This window comes from Heterodontus francisci, unplaced genomic scaffold (genome assembly GCF_036365525.1).
Source record: "Heterodontus francisci isolate sHetFra1 unplaced genomic scaffold, sHetFra1.hap1 HAP1_SCAFFOLD_221, whole genome shotgun sequence".
NCBI lineage: Eukaryota > Metazoa > Chordata > Chondrichthyes > Heterodontiformes > Heterodontidae > Heterodontus > Heterodontus francisci.
Genome location: NW_027141485.1, coordinates 829,820 through 844,395, shown reverse-complemented (window position 1 = coordinate 844,395; position 14,576 = coordinate 829,820). Strand labels below are relative to the sequence as shown.

At 48.2% G+C, this 14,576-nt stretch overlaps 1 non-coding gene across 1 annotated transcript; it reads right to left on the bottom strand.

Annotated features, from left to right (window-relative positions):
- Positions 1 to 13,579: 13,579 nt before the first annotated feature.
- trnaw-cca (transfer RNA tryptophan (anticodon CCA)) lies at positions 13,580 to 13,651 on the bottom strand. Its single transcript has one exon. It is a non-coding gene; the product is annotated as a tRNA-Trp (tRNA).
- Positions 13,652 to 14,576: the final 925 nt, after the last annotated feature.

Genomic DNA, 14,576 nt, shown 5'->3' with positions numbered 1-14,576 from the left:
TGGAAGATTATGGCAAGCCCTTCCTGGAGGAGTCTGGAAATGCAAGGACTCAACTACCAGCAAGCGTATAAAGCAAGACCCAGGCTCAGGGCCTTCAGTTACCTGGAGGGGAGTCGGAGAGGCAGCGGATCCTGTGAGGAACCACAGTTCAGGAAAGATGAGAAGGTCATTGTGAGCGTACAGAGGAGATTAAGTTCAAGGTTTACCAGCTTATAAGCAAGTGCAGAGACAAGGAATGGTGCTGGGGCAAATAATAGGAAGCTGTGATCAGTTGGAAGGCAGGAGTGATTAAATGACAGAAGAGATGATGGTGCAAGGCAAAAGTCAGGGAAACAACAAGTAACATTTTGTAAGTACAGATACCAGGAGCAGTGTTTTAACACACACAACATACAATTATTGGATTTTAAGTCCAGCACCTTAACCACTCGGCTATCCGGGTTCATTAACCCAATCCTGAAAATGAAATTTAATGTGATCCGGGAGACATCTGGCCTTTCACAATATACAATTATGACTCCTCTCCCATGCAAAATTGGACCCTTCATTACTTACGAACCTCAATCGGATCACCCCTCAGTCTAGCTTTCTCTAAGGTGTAGGGTCCCAACTCTTTTAGTCTAACTTGATAACGAAGATGTCTTATACTGGGAATTAGTTTAATGTCTCTCCTCTGTACCCTGTCAAAAGCCTCAATATCACCCATCATGTGAGGAGACCAAGACTGGATACAATATTCCAAGTGAGTCCTGACCAAGGTTTCATAAAAGGACAAATTCGGGACATCTCAGATACTGAAGGAGTCCGTGTCCAGGAGCAGCAAGACCTGGACAACATTCAGGCTTGGGCTGCGAAGTGGCAAGTAACATTCACACTGCATAAGTACCAGGCAATGACCATCTCCAACAAGAGAGAATGTAACCATTTCCCTTTGATGTTCAACAGCATTACCATCGCTGAATCCCCCCCACCATCAACATCCTGGGGGTTCCCATTGACAGAAGCTTAACTGGACCATTCATATAAAGACTGTGGCACCAAAGGTAAAACAGATCGTGAGAATTCTGCAATGAATAATTCTGCTCAAGGCACGAGGTGAAATGCTCATTCGGAGAGCTGGAAAAATAGACTGGTTAGGTGTGCAGAAAAGTGGCAAATGGAATTCAACTTGGAGAAGTGCAAGGTGATGCATTTGGTGAGGTCAAACACGGCAAAGGAATACACAATTAATGGGAGAATACTGAGAGGTGTCGAGGAAGTGAGGGACCTTGAAGTGAATGTCCACAGATCCCTGAAAGTAGCAGGACAGGTTGATAAGTTGGTTAAGAAGGCTTATGGAATCCTTTCCTTTATTAGCAGAGGTATAGAATATCAGAGCAGGGAGGTTATGCTGGAACTGTATCAATCATTAGTTCGGCCACAACTTCAGTTCTGTGTGCAGTTCTGGTCACCTCATTACAGAAAGGATGTAATTGCACTCGAGAGGTTACAGAGGAGATTTACGAGGATGTTGCCAGCTCTGGAAAAATGCAGCAATGAGGAAAGATTGGATCGGGTGGGGTTGAATAGAGGAGGCTAGGGGAGATTTGATTGAAATGTATAAAATTGTGAGGGGTCTGGATAGAGTGGATGGGAAGGGTCCATTTACCTTAGCAGGGAGGTCAATGACTAAGGGGCATAGATTTAAAGTGATTCGTTGAACGATTGGAGGGGAGATGAGGAACCGTTTTTTCACCCAGAGGGTGCGAGGGGTATGAAACTCACTGCCCACAAGGGTAGTTGAGGCAGAAACCCTCAACTCATTTAAGAGGAGTCTGGATGTGCACCTCAAGTGCCTGAACCTGCAGGGCTACGGTCCAAATGCTGGACAATGGGATTACGCTGGGTGGCCCGATTTATGGCCTTCCTGTGCTTTAAACTTTCTATGTTCAATGATTCTTTGCAGACACGATGGGCTGAATAGCCTCCTTCTGCACTGTAACAATTCTATGATTTTTGACTCTCCAAAACTTGTCCACCATCTACAAGGCACAAGCCAGGATGAGTGCAGCTCCAACAATACTCTGGAAACACGACACTGTTCAGGACAAAGCAGCTGCTTTGATTGTCAGCCCATTCACCACCTTAAACATTCACTCCCTTCATCACTGACGCACAGTGACAGTAGTGTGTACCATCTACCAGATGCACTGCTGCAACTCACCAAGGCTCCTTCGAAAACACCTTCCAAACCGAAGACCTCCACCACCTTGAAGGACAAGGGCTGTAGATGCATGGAACCACCACCATGTGCAAGTTACCCTCCAAGTCACACACCATCTGATCTGCAAATATATCGCTGTTCATTCACTGATGTTGGGTCAAAATCCTGGATCTCCCTTCCTAACAGCACTGTGAGTGTACCTACACCACATGGAGTGCAGCAATTCAAGAAGGCAGCTCACCGCCACCTTGTCAAGGACAATTAGGGATGGGTAACAAATTCTGGACTTGCCAGTGTCGCTCACATCCCATGAAAGAATATGCCTCATCTTATATGCAATTATCCTCTGAATGCAGCCCAACCCCCTATTTGCTCCAACTATCACTTCACAGCATTGCTGCTGTACCTTTCGAGATCTGTGCACTAGAACATCCAGATCTCTGCTCAAAATTATTTTCTTTCTCCACCGCTTTAATGTTTTTCCCTGAAGGGTGTATGAATGTTGAGCATTCGCCCTGTCCACATGAAAACACTGCACTTACCCAAGTCGAAGAGACTTAGTAGTTGGCAAGAAAAAAGACAGAGGCGCAAGGGGAGAGCCAACTGTGCAACAGCCCCGACAAACAAATTTCTCTGCAGCACCTGTGGAAGAGCCTGTCACTCCAGAATTGGCCTTTATAGCCACTCCAGGCGCTGCTTCACAAACCACTGACCACCTCCAGGTGCGTATCCATTATCTCTCGAGATAAGGAGGCCCAAAAGAACCCAAATTAAACATCATTTACCAGTCATGAACCCAATCTCCCAACACATTAAGATCAGCCTGAAACAGTCAAGCATCGTCTACAGTCTGAACACTCGCACAGATCTTCAAATCATCTGTAAATTTACAGATGGTGCGCCCTACACCTCCACCCAAACAGTTCCAGATCCATCTGTAGCTATTTTCTGCCAACATCGTGCCAGTCAGTTCCCAATCCAGATCAATATATTACCACTGATACCAGGGACTTTCATCTTGTAGAGAAGCCTCTTGTGTGGAGCCTTATCAAAATCTTTTGGATGAGATCAGCTAATCAAACTCAGGCTGAGGATTAGGCCTAGGCCCGTCCTGCTCTGTGTGTCGGTCGCAGGACGACACAAGGTGAGATCAGCTCACTGAGCACAGGTCCTTCCTGCTCTATATGGTGCTCAGTACCTCACCAAATGAGAATAACTAACACACCACAGGACATGGAGCCTCGGCCCATCCTCCCCTGATTGTGGTTCAGTGCCAACCAGGTCAGATCAGCTAAGTCAACACAGGCCGGAGATGGAACCTGGATCTTTCCTGCTCTGGGGGCTCCGTACCATACCAGGAGTGATGAAGTAAAATACCACAGGCTGGGGATGGAGCCTGTGATTTTCCTGTTCTGTGTGGGGCTCTGGACAACAACGTGTGAGAAGAACTATCATCCCTCAGGCTGAGGAAGGAGCCTGGGCCCGTTCTGTTCTGTGTGGATCCTACCACATTCGGTGGGTTCAGTTAACTCAACACAGGCCATGAATACAACCAGGCCCTTTCCTGCTCCATGAGGCTCAGGATCACACCAGGTGACATCAGCTGACACAGCACAGGCTGGGCTGGGGCTGGAGCCTGGGCCTGTCCTGCTCTGTGGGCTCAGTAACACAACACGTAAGATGAACTTTTTTCAAAAGACTTCAGTGTATTAACTCTGTGTCCAACACTGTGAGGCAGCTTTCTGTGTTTATAAAGAGTGTAATTTATTGACTGGTCTCTTGGATCAAACAGGGTGACAGACAGAGGTCTGTGTGCAGAGGGTTTGGAGGTGAGCTCTGATTCCTAACCCTTTCTGGATTGTGAGGAATAAAGAATGAATGAGAGGGAGAGAATGTGGGAGAAGGGATGATGGAAGAATATGTCCGTGAACCTGATTAAAAGTGGCTCAAACGCAAGATAATATTAAGATATCAAGAGCAGAACATTAACATAATCTGAGTTCCGCGATCTGGTCGGGTCCCATTCCCCTGAAGTGAGGAATGAACGGGTGGGGAAATTCCGCCTGGAGTTATATTTGTCTCCAATGAAGATGAGTTCACAGTGAGGATGGAATAGCTCAGTTGGGAGAACACTAGATTGAAGAACCAGGATACAATCCCTGGTTTCATCAGTTTTAATTTGGTGTCTCCATTAGTTTAAGTAGAGAGAATCAGAGGGAAGATTTTCCAATCTTGATCCCATGGGCTGAATTTTAAACTAACGGTGCGGCTCTCGGCAGAGGCACCGGAAGCAGGTGTCGTCACCACACGAGTGAAATGTGGCCGACCGACTCCGATCACGGAGCAGCCGACCAATTAATGAAGGAGAGGCGTGGGGTCCCTGGAAACAAGGACCAGAGGTAGGGAACGAGGTGCCGATGGCACCGACATCTGACACAACGGCAGGTGCTGGCACCATATTTAAAGGGTTGCCAGCCCTGCATTCACTGCTGCCTAGTTTAAAGGAGTGTCTTCCTGAGAGCCCTCTGCTGTCCCAGGACCCGTTCTGCTGCCTCTGCTGCCCCTGGACCCGTTCTGCTGCCTCTGCTGCCCCAGGACCCGTTCTGCTGCCTCTGCTGCCCCAGGACCCGTTCTGCTGCCTCTGCTGCCCTGGACCCGTTCTGTTGCCTCTGCTGCCCCAGGACCCGTTCCGCTGCCTCTGCTGTCCCAGGACCCATTCTGCTTCCTCTGCTGCCCCAGGACCCGTTCTGCTGCCTCTGCTGTCCCTGGACCCGTTCTGTTACCTCTGCTGCCCCAGGACCGGTTCTGCTGCCTCTGATGCCCCAGGACCCGTTCTGCTGCCTCTGCTGCCTGAATGCTGAGCCTGCAGTGACCATGGTTCCACGGTTTAGCGATGCCTCCCTGCAGGTTCTCCTCCAGGTGGCAAGAGAAAGGTGGAAGATCCTCTTCCCCAGGGATGGGAGGTGGAGACTGTCCACCTGACCAAGCAAAGCTGGCTGGAGATAGTAGGTGAGGTCAGCAGACGTGGGCTCACCCCTAGGACATGGATCCAGTGCAGGAAGTGGGTCAATGACCTGATCCAGGCTGCTCAGGTGAGAACTCAAAACACTTTGGACCCTTTGGACATTGCATGTGGCAGAGTGAGAGGGAGTGTTTGGTGGAAAGGGAGTGACCACCCAGTCATGTGTATTGGGGAAGGGCAGCATGACATGCTGCCTGAGGCTTGGCTGCATCTTGGTGCGAGGCGCACGTCAGTCATTGTATAACCTCACACAGTCCCTCAAGAGGGGCCGCATGCAGGAGGCATATGTGTGTCCACATCATGGACTGCTGGACTATCACCATCAGAGATGTTGGGCTTGTCCCCGCTGGGAGACTAACTTTGTTCATCATAGTGGCTGCAGGAGAAGACATCCCACAATCGGAAAGAGCGTGTCAAGACCGGCAGTGGAGTGCCTTATCTCCATGTCCTCATCCCGATGGAGGAGGAGGCCATGGAACAGGCAGGGCAGCAAAGCAGCTGCTCCATAGCTGATGGAGAGACAGGGGCACCTACCCAAGAGAGTGAGTGAACATCTCCTGGGGCACAAGGGAGCATCCGCTGCAAAAGAGCCACACTGCTCATCTGTTCACCACTGCATCAATGGAGCTGCACGTTAGGAGTGGTTGGAATGTCACGATGGGAAGACCCTAACCCTTCAATGTCCCTGTTTTCTCATGAAGGCCCAGATGAATGACAAAAGCAAAGAGCTGGAGAGACTGGGAGACAGCCGGACACGTCTGAGGAGGAGGAGGGAGCCTCAGATGGTGCACCATCACATCATTCCCCTGCACCCTCCACAAGAACAGAAACGCTCACGCAAACTGATGAGCACATCACAGACAGGCCCGGGCAGCTGACGGAGGCTGTGACAGCCGAGGCCACTGACCGTTGGCGGTCTGTGGGAGGCCAGGCCCACACTGAGACCCAGGCTGATGACATGCCTCTGGTGTCACCAGCAACACAGGAAATACTACAACTGCAGCGAGAGGTCAGGTAACATCTGGCAGAGTTGCCAGAGGCTATGTGTACCCAAACAAGGACGATGGAGGAGTCCATCCATGCCTTGGGTGCTGCACTGTCTCTGATGGGGGTGTGTCTGGCTTCCTCCATTGAGCGATTGGTGACTATCATGGAGGGCCAGATCCAGCCGACCAATCAGTGGCTGCCGGAGATGTGCGCAGACCTGCACTCCATCACTTTGTCCATGAGCTCCATCCAGCGGTGCCAAGGTGAGAGGGGGACGAGGCACCTGAATTCTCCACCAGGTCCACGTCCCTCTCAGGTCAGCAGCGAGGTACAAGTGTGTCTCATAAGGGGGAGGAGCAGCTGGCTGCCACATCTGGGGTCTCCTCTCAGGGTGCTCCTGGTGTGGACAGTAGCTCGAAAGTCCCTCTGCCAGTGACACCAGTGATGCCAGTGCCTGCCTCCATCATCCTCGATGACAGAGGGGGGTCCCTGTACCTGTGCAGGAGGCCCTCAGTGTGCCGGGGCCCTCCAGGCCTCAGGCAGCCAGAGGACGGCCACCAATGTCATCCCAAGCCTTGGGGCAGCAAGGTCAGCAGCCTGTCTCCACCTCAGCTGCCAGAGCAGGGGGAGCACCACGTAGGAGCACCCGGAAAAGATTTAAGAAGAGCACCTAGATTCACTGAGGGATTCACGGGTGAATGTACATTCCAGATGGATAGGGTTGTGTTTGGTGTCACACGGAAGAAAGAAATGATGTTCTCTCACTATGTCTCCTTCCTATTGTTGATGCCCTTTGGGACTTCATTTAAACCCTTCCTCCCAAGGGGCTTGAAGTGAGGGACCAAGCCCTGAGTTCACAAAGCTTCGGCCTTGTCACTGTGCGATGTGTACCTGGGCGCTGTAGTATAGAAGGAAAGAGGCGACAACAGGGCTGTTTAAAGCTAAGACTTTATTGCTGTGGTTCCAGAAGGTGGTAAGGCTCAAAGGAAACGTGAATGTATAAGGGTGTCTCGTGGCTCCCTTGTGTGTATCTCATGGTGGCTTTCCTGCTGTGCCTGAGGTCCTTCATCTGGCACTGCCGGAGCAGCATCCTCCTCCACATCCTCATCATCAGAGGAGACATCGCACTCCATGATATCCTCACGAGTCAACACCTCACCCCTCTGTAGTGCCAGATTGTGCTGTGCACAGCAAACCACCGCGATATACGAGACCCTCGCCGGGACATACTGAAGGGCTCCACTGGAACAATCCACGCACTTCAATCTCATCTTCAGGAGACCAATGGCCTCCTTGATGGTCACTCGGGTTGACCCGCAGCAGGTGTTGTACCTCTCCTGTGCATCCTTATGTGGGTTCCTCACATATCTCCAGTGGATTCCCACAATGATCTGGTCGACCAGAAGTTCAGTGGCACGGTGACCTTCAGTGACACCGGCATCAGGTGCCCTCCAAGTCCCATGGGTCACAGCTGCATCATGGCCGAGAGATCAGTGACAACTTCCGTGGAGAGGTGCAGTCTGTGGAGACACTGTCACTCGGACATCTGCAGGTAGTTGAACCTCGGCTGACGTGTTCCTCTGCCTCCTTCTCCAGCCTCCTGTTCGAGGCTGGCCCTCCTATGGGCCCCCAAGCTGCTCTGGTGTCCCTGCTGGTGCCTGCGCTTCCCTCCCTCCCTCTCTACTCCTCCTCAATGGGAGCCTCGAATCCAGGGTGAATGAGGCCCATGACAGGTTGCCCCTCCCTTGAGTGCAAGGCCTTCACAGTCAACAGCACCCAGCGACATTTACCTCATTTGTCACCCTCATTGAGGTGGCACTGCCCCAATGACACCCTGGTGTGGCTCACCCTGCAGAGCTGGCACATTGGCCCCCACTCCTGACAGTGCTTCCTGATGCCCTTTCCCCCTCCACCCTTGCTGCCACGTTTTGCTGCCTCACCCGACAGCTTCCCAGTGAAGCCAACACTCAGCTCCCACCTCCCAGTCACCTCCTTTAACCAGGCGAGGCTCTGAAGCCCCGTGGTTCCCGTGTGCTATTAGTTCAATTGGATCCAGTGAATAAAATTGCTGATAATTAGACTCATAAATACTTTAAATGCCTTCTTGCCGTGTGGATGTGCGAAATCTGCCCTCCATGTCAGCCGCCGAAAGAAAAATCCGGTCCGTCGTCTTCCATCCCTATTTTATACACCCCCCTCCCCCTCCCCGGCCTCCATTCCCGTCTCCAACGGTCCCTTAAAATTCTGGCCCATGTCTCTAAGACTAATGCGAGAGAAATTACATCTGCTCCTTAGACTGAACAGGGAGAGCTGCTCTCTATGTGTTTAAAGTGAATGAATCTGCTCTTTACCTTGTCTTACTGGAACGTTCACTATCTGGAAATGTCTGTTTGAAAATGTTTTCCTGTTACATTAACGGAGCAGAGGAGCAGATGTGAGGTGCTGTTCAACAGAGAGGTTTGGAAGTGGGTGAAGGGGTGGAGAGACGGTGTGAGTGAGAGGTGCAGTGAGTTGGCCATTCTCAATAGAGTGTCAGGAATGAAGGTCAGAGGAACAGACCAGGCTGGAAACACAGAAAGAGCGAGGAGAAGCTGGTGTGAAAAACAGAGATTAAACAACAGGCTTGTTCAGTTGGTTTGGGTCTGGTGTGTAGAATACCCGGAATCTGGGTTCACTTCCCTTCCAACTCAAGCAATTGTACCAACATTATGTTCATAAAACCATAGAATGATACCCAAAGAAGGAGACCATTTGGTCCATTGTGTCAGTGCTGTCTCTTTGGTTGTGTTATCCAATTAGAACTGCTGCTCAGCTTTTTCCTGTAATCCGTACATTTTTCCTTCCAGTATTTATCCCTATTGCTTTTCAAAGTTACCACTAAATCTGCTTTCAAGTCCCGATGAGACAGTGCATTCCAGATCACAACACATCACTGTATAAAAAAATCATTCCTCATTTCGCCTCTGGTTCTTTTCTCAATCACCTGATAAATACATCCTCTGGTTACTGACCCTTTTGCCACTGGAAACAATTTCTCCTTATTTAACTTATTGAAAACCTTCTTGATGATGTCACATACTGGACTGCCAGTAAAACTGAAGCCCATGGAATAAAAGGGGCAATGACAGCATGCATATGAAGTTAGCAGACTGATAGGAACATAGAAGCAGGAGTAGGCCATTCAGCCCATTGAGACCACCCTGCCATTCAATATGATGATGATTGATCATCCACTTCAATGCCCTTTTCCCACACTATCTCCATCTCCCCTATGTCATTTGTATTTAGAAATCTGTCAATCTCTGCGTTAAACATACTCAATGACTGAGCTTCCACAGCTCTCTGGGGTAGAGAATTCCAAAGATTCACAACCCTCTGAGCAAAGAAATTTCTCCTCATCTCTGTCCGAAGTGGCTTTCCCCTTATGTTGAAATAGTGTCCCCTGGTTCTAGATTCCTCAACCGGAGGAAATAGCTTCATCTACCCTGTCTATCCCTTTGAATACTTTGTAAGTTTCAATGAGATCACCTCTCATTCTTTGAAACTCTAGAGAATACAGTCCCAGTTTCCCCAATCTCTCTTCATAGGACAGTCCTGCCATCCCGGGAACAAGTCTGGTGAACCTTCATTGCACTCCCTCGATGGCAATGATATCCTTCCGAAGGTAAGGGGACCAAAACTGCACACAGTATTCAAAACTGCAGAACAACCAAGGTTATATACAATTGAAGCAAGATTTCACTACTCCTGTACTCAAATCCTCTTGCGATAGAGGCTAACATATCATTCGCCTTCTGAATTGCTTGCTGCACCTGCATGTTAGCTCTCAGTCACTTACTGACAAGGACACCCAGGCCCCTTTGTACATCTACACTTTCTAATCTCTTACCATTTAAGAAATAATCTGCACATCTGTTCCTCCTGCCAAAGTGGACAACCTCACATTTTTACACATTATATTCCATGTGCCACTTTCTCGTCCACTCACTTGGTCTGTCCAAATCCCCTTGAAGCCGCTTTGTATCTTTCTCACAACACACATTCCCACCTAGTTTTGTGTCATCTGTGAACTTGGAAATACTACATTTGGTCCCCACATCCAAATCATTGATATATATTGTGAACAGCTGGGTCACAGTGTGGTGGTGAACAGTTGTATTTCTGTCTGGAGGAAGGTTCCTCATAACTTCAGTTGTGTGCAGAGACTGGAAAAGCTGGGGTTGTTCTCCTTGGAGCAGAGCAAGTTCAGAACAACTTTGACAGAGTTAGAATCAAGGAATCAAATGGTTACAGTACAGAAGGAGACCATTCAGTCCATCATGTCCATGACAGCTCTTTGCAAGAGCAAATCAGCTAATTCCACTCCTCTGCCTTTTCATTGCAACCCTGCAAGTTTTCTCTATTCAGGTGTTTATCCAATTCCCTTTTGAAAACCACGATTGAATCTGCCTCCAGCACACTCTCAGGCAGTGTGTTCCAGATCCGAACCACCCCTGGTACCATTGCAGAAAATCTCTTCTGTTCATTTCATCCCTCATAAATAATTGAAATGAAATGTTTATTAGGAAACGCACAACATAAAAAGGAGAGAGAAATAAATGCTGAGAAAAATAGAAGTCAATGTTTGGAAGGTAAAAAGAGCAAAAGATGTAACTTTTCTTCTGGATGAGTGAGAGGAATATATCACACTTTGGGGATTTTGTAAGAGGATTTAATGATAAACCTGGGATTTGAGAGGAAGCTGGTTCATGGTTTACAGAACAAGTTCAGTCCCTGGGGTGGAGGCAACAGCTGCACGGTCCAATAACAGACAGAACGGGGACACTGTCTCAGGCCAAGTGAGCTCAGTCGATGAAAGCATGAAACTCTGAATCTCAAGTTTTTGAGTTTGAGCCCCACGGTGGGTGTTTTTTATTTCCTTTGTCGGCTGATTTTACAGGCATTCTCCAGCTCTGAATTCCTCGGCAGAGAGTTCAAGGAGTGTTTGAAATGAGATTCAACAGCAGTATGAGAAAGTCTCTCCTTGATTCAGGACTCTTACCTCTCTGCAGCAACTCGCTGCTGAAGATTGAACTTTATCTCATTTCATTCTCAGCTCAGGGTCAGTGTGGATCATTGGGACTTCTGGCTGTCTCCCCCTTCACAATCCATCAGTGCTGAGAAAGCAATAGGGAATATTACTCACATGTTGTGACGTTTTATAAATACTTGAATGTATTTCACACTGTGTCTAACAGTGTGAATCTCCCCTGGTATATCAGCTCACCAATACTTCAACAGAACATTCACATAATGTGAGCTCTGAGATCTGTTCAGATCCCATTCCCAAGACCTGGAAAGTGGGATTGGGCTGGATCGCTCTTTTTCAACTGGCACAGACACGATTGCTAAATGGTCTCATTCTGTGCCATAAATTTTCTCCATTTTCTATGTTCTATGAAGTGAGGTGTGATTGGGAGGGGCAATTCCACCAGGGTTATATTTTCTACCAAAACAATGACACAAGGGATACTTTACTTTTTTATTCATTCATTCATGCGATGTGGGCATCGCTGGCTAGGCCAGCATTTACTGCCCATGAGAAGGTGGTGGTGAGCTGCCTTCTTGAACCATTGCAGTCCATGTGGGGTAGGTACACCCACAGTGCTGTGAGAAAGGGAGTTCCAGGATTTTGACCCAGCGACAGTGAAGGAACGGCGATATAGTTCCAAGTCAGGTTGGTGTGTGGCTTGGAGGGGAACTTGCATGTGGTGGTATCCCCTGCATTTGCTGCCCTTGCCCTTCTAGGTGGTAAAGGTCACTGGTTTGGAAGGTGCTGTCTAAGGAGTTGTGGTGCATTGCTGCAGTGCATCTTGTAGACGGTACACACTCTGCAACTGTGCGTCGATGGTGGAGGGAGTGAATGTTTGCAGATGGGGTGCCAATCAAGCGGGCTGCTTTGTCCTGGCGGTGTTGAGATTCTTGAGTTGGAATTGCACCCATCCAGGCAAGTGGAGAGTATTCCATCACACTCTTGACTTGTGCCTTGTGGATGGTGGACAGGCTTTGAGGAGTCAAGAGTCATGGATGAGTGAGAGGAATATATCACACTTTGGGGCTTTTGTAAGAGGATTTATTGATAAACCTGATTTGAGAGGATTTGAGAGGAAGCTGCTTCATGGTTTACAGAACAAATTCAGCCCCTGGGGTGGAGCCAACAGCTGCACTGTAATTACTCGCCTCAGGATTCCAAGCCTCTGACCTGCTCTTGTCGCTACGTTATTTGTATGGCTCCCCATGGTAACCCCCATAATGTTGACAGTGCTGGATTCAGTGATTGTAATGCTATTGAATGTCAAGGGGAGATGGTTAGATTCTCTCTTGTTGCAGATGGTCATTGCCTGGCACTTGTGTGGTGCGGATGTTACTTGCCACTTATCATCCCAAGCCTGTGTGACTGAAATAGCTCAGTTGGGAGAGTGTTCGACTGAAGATCCCTGGTTCAATCTGGGGTTTTGGCAGTTCTCCTTTATTCTGCATCACCCTTTGGTTTTGACTCTTGAGCTGCACAATTTACACTGAAATTATTTACCCAACTCTGAAGGTTGGATTGGAATAGAGAGATATCAAGGATGGGAAATACTTACATTGTCTGCTGTAGCTTATTCTCTATCTCCCTGTGTCCTTTTCCCCAGTTTTTGACTCTCTTGAGGCCGGGTGAACATTTGATTTGCTGCATTTGTCCCAAACTGAAACCTTTTCCACATCTCTGGGTGGTCAGACTCACTCTGTCTGTTTTTGCTGCTCGTGACCATTAACGAGAACAGGCCACGAGTTCAATGTTTATCAGCAAACGGAAGATAACTGGAAAGAATTCTGTGTTACTCCAGACCAGTGACAAAGATGCAATGGATGTTATTCAAAATAAATTCCCTTTGACATTTTATGTAAACTTGTTTGCATCTAAAAGTTGGATTTTAAGTGTAACAAAAATGTGTCAAATTAATGACTGACCATGTGACAGCGCACATGGGGATCAAATCCACAGCCTTGTTGTTATCAACACTGCGTCCTAACCAACTGAACTAAGCGGCCTATGGACAGAGCCAGGTATGGGTTTGAGCCGCACGCTGGGCGGTTTGTGTTTTATTTCTCACACTGGGTGACAGAGCAATTGGACAAACAATGGACACATCACATCCCTGAAACATTGTTCTGATATAAAACAGTGTGAAATAAGAACTGAGCATGGAAATGGAACGGAACCAGAAATCAGGACTTTAATCTATTGAAGTTGATCTCGAAATTCAACCATGCACGAACATTCCAACAGATCGAACTCTCTTCTGATATAAAATCCAGGAACTTGAGCTGCTGTAAAACATAACTGAGCCTGACGTGATTTGAACACACAACCTTCTGATCTGGAGTCAGACGCGCTACCGTTGTGCCACAAGCTCACAGATAAAGCAAAGTGTTCCATTCCTGACAGATTTACTTCTTGTTTAGATTCAGTGATTGAAATTAATTCAATCCTTATCTGACCTCCACTCTGTCAAGGCCTGCTATCCGACCTGAACCCGACGACCTGTGTCGGGTTCGGGTCATGTCGGGTCGCTCTTCCGGTTCTGGCTTTCGGGTTCGGGTCAGGCTGGGTCCAGGTTGGACTGAGTCCGGGTCGGACACACACAGTAAGTATTACATTTAACTCTGCTGGGAAGTTGAGTTTAATAAGTGTCAAGAGTTGAAAAGCCAACCAAAGCCGGGAGTCCGAGTCATTCAGGAGGGAAACTCTGAGTCTGCGCAGTGAGCAAGTGAGCATCTCGATGATGTCATTGCGCTCATGCTGCAGCTTCCTGTCGGTTCGGAATCGGGAGGTAGATAAAGTGAACATTTCGGTGGTCGGGTAAGGCGCGGGTCGGTTCGGGCGCGGGAATAAATGGAGATACTCGTGCCGGGTCGGGCTTGGGTCCAATGTGGTTCTGTCAGGTTCGTGTCGGGTATTTTTTCCTGACCTGAGCAGGCCTTTACCGCTCTGTCAGTTCAGTGCCTTATTTAAACTATTACTTGGAGCTCTGTTTTAGAGGGTCTCGGCTGTTTAAGTGTTTCCCAGACCCACTACTCTGATTAATCAGACATTTTGCTGCTAACTGCTGCTGCTGCAATTGAAATGTAAACAAGAATTTCCAGTGACCTGCAACCAATGGACAAATACATTTCAGAAAGATAAAGCTCATTCGCCAATCCGCAAATGTGTCTTTCTGCTTATATTTATAAACAACTCCTTCTCTCCACTATGAGAACTATACAATCACTACAGTTATTTGAAAGTTAGTATAAGATGTTCCAGTTCATCAATTTTAAAACTGCAGCGGGTATTTTCCA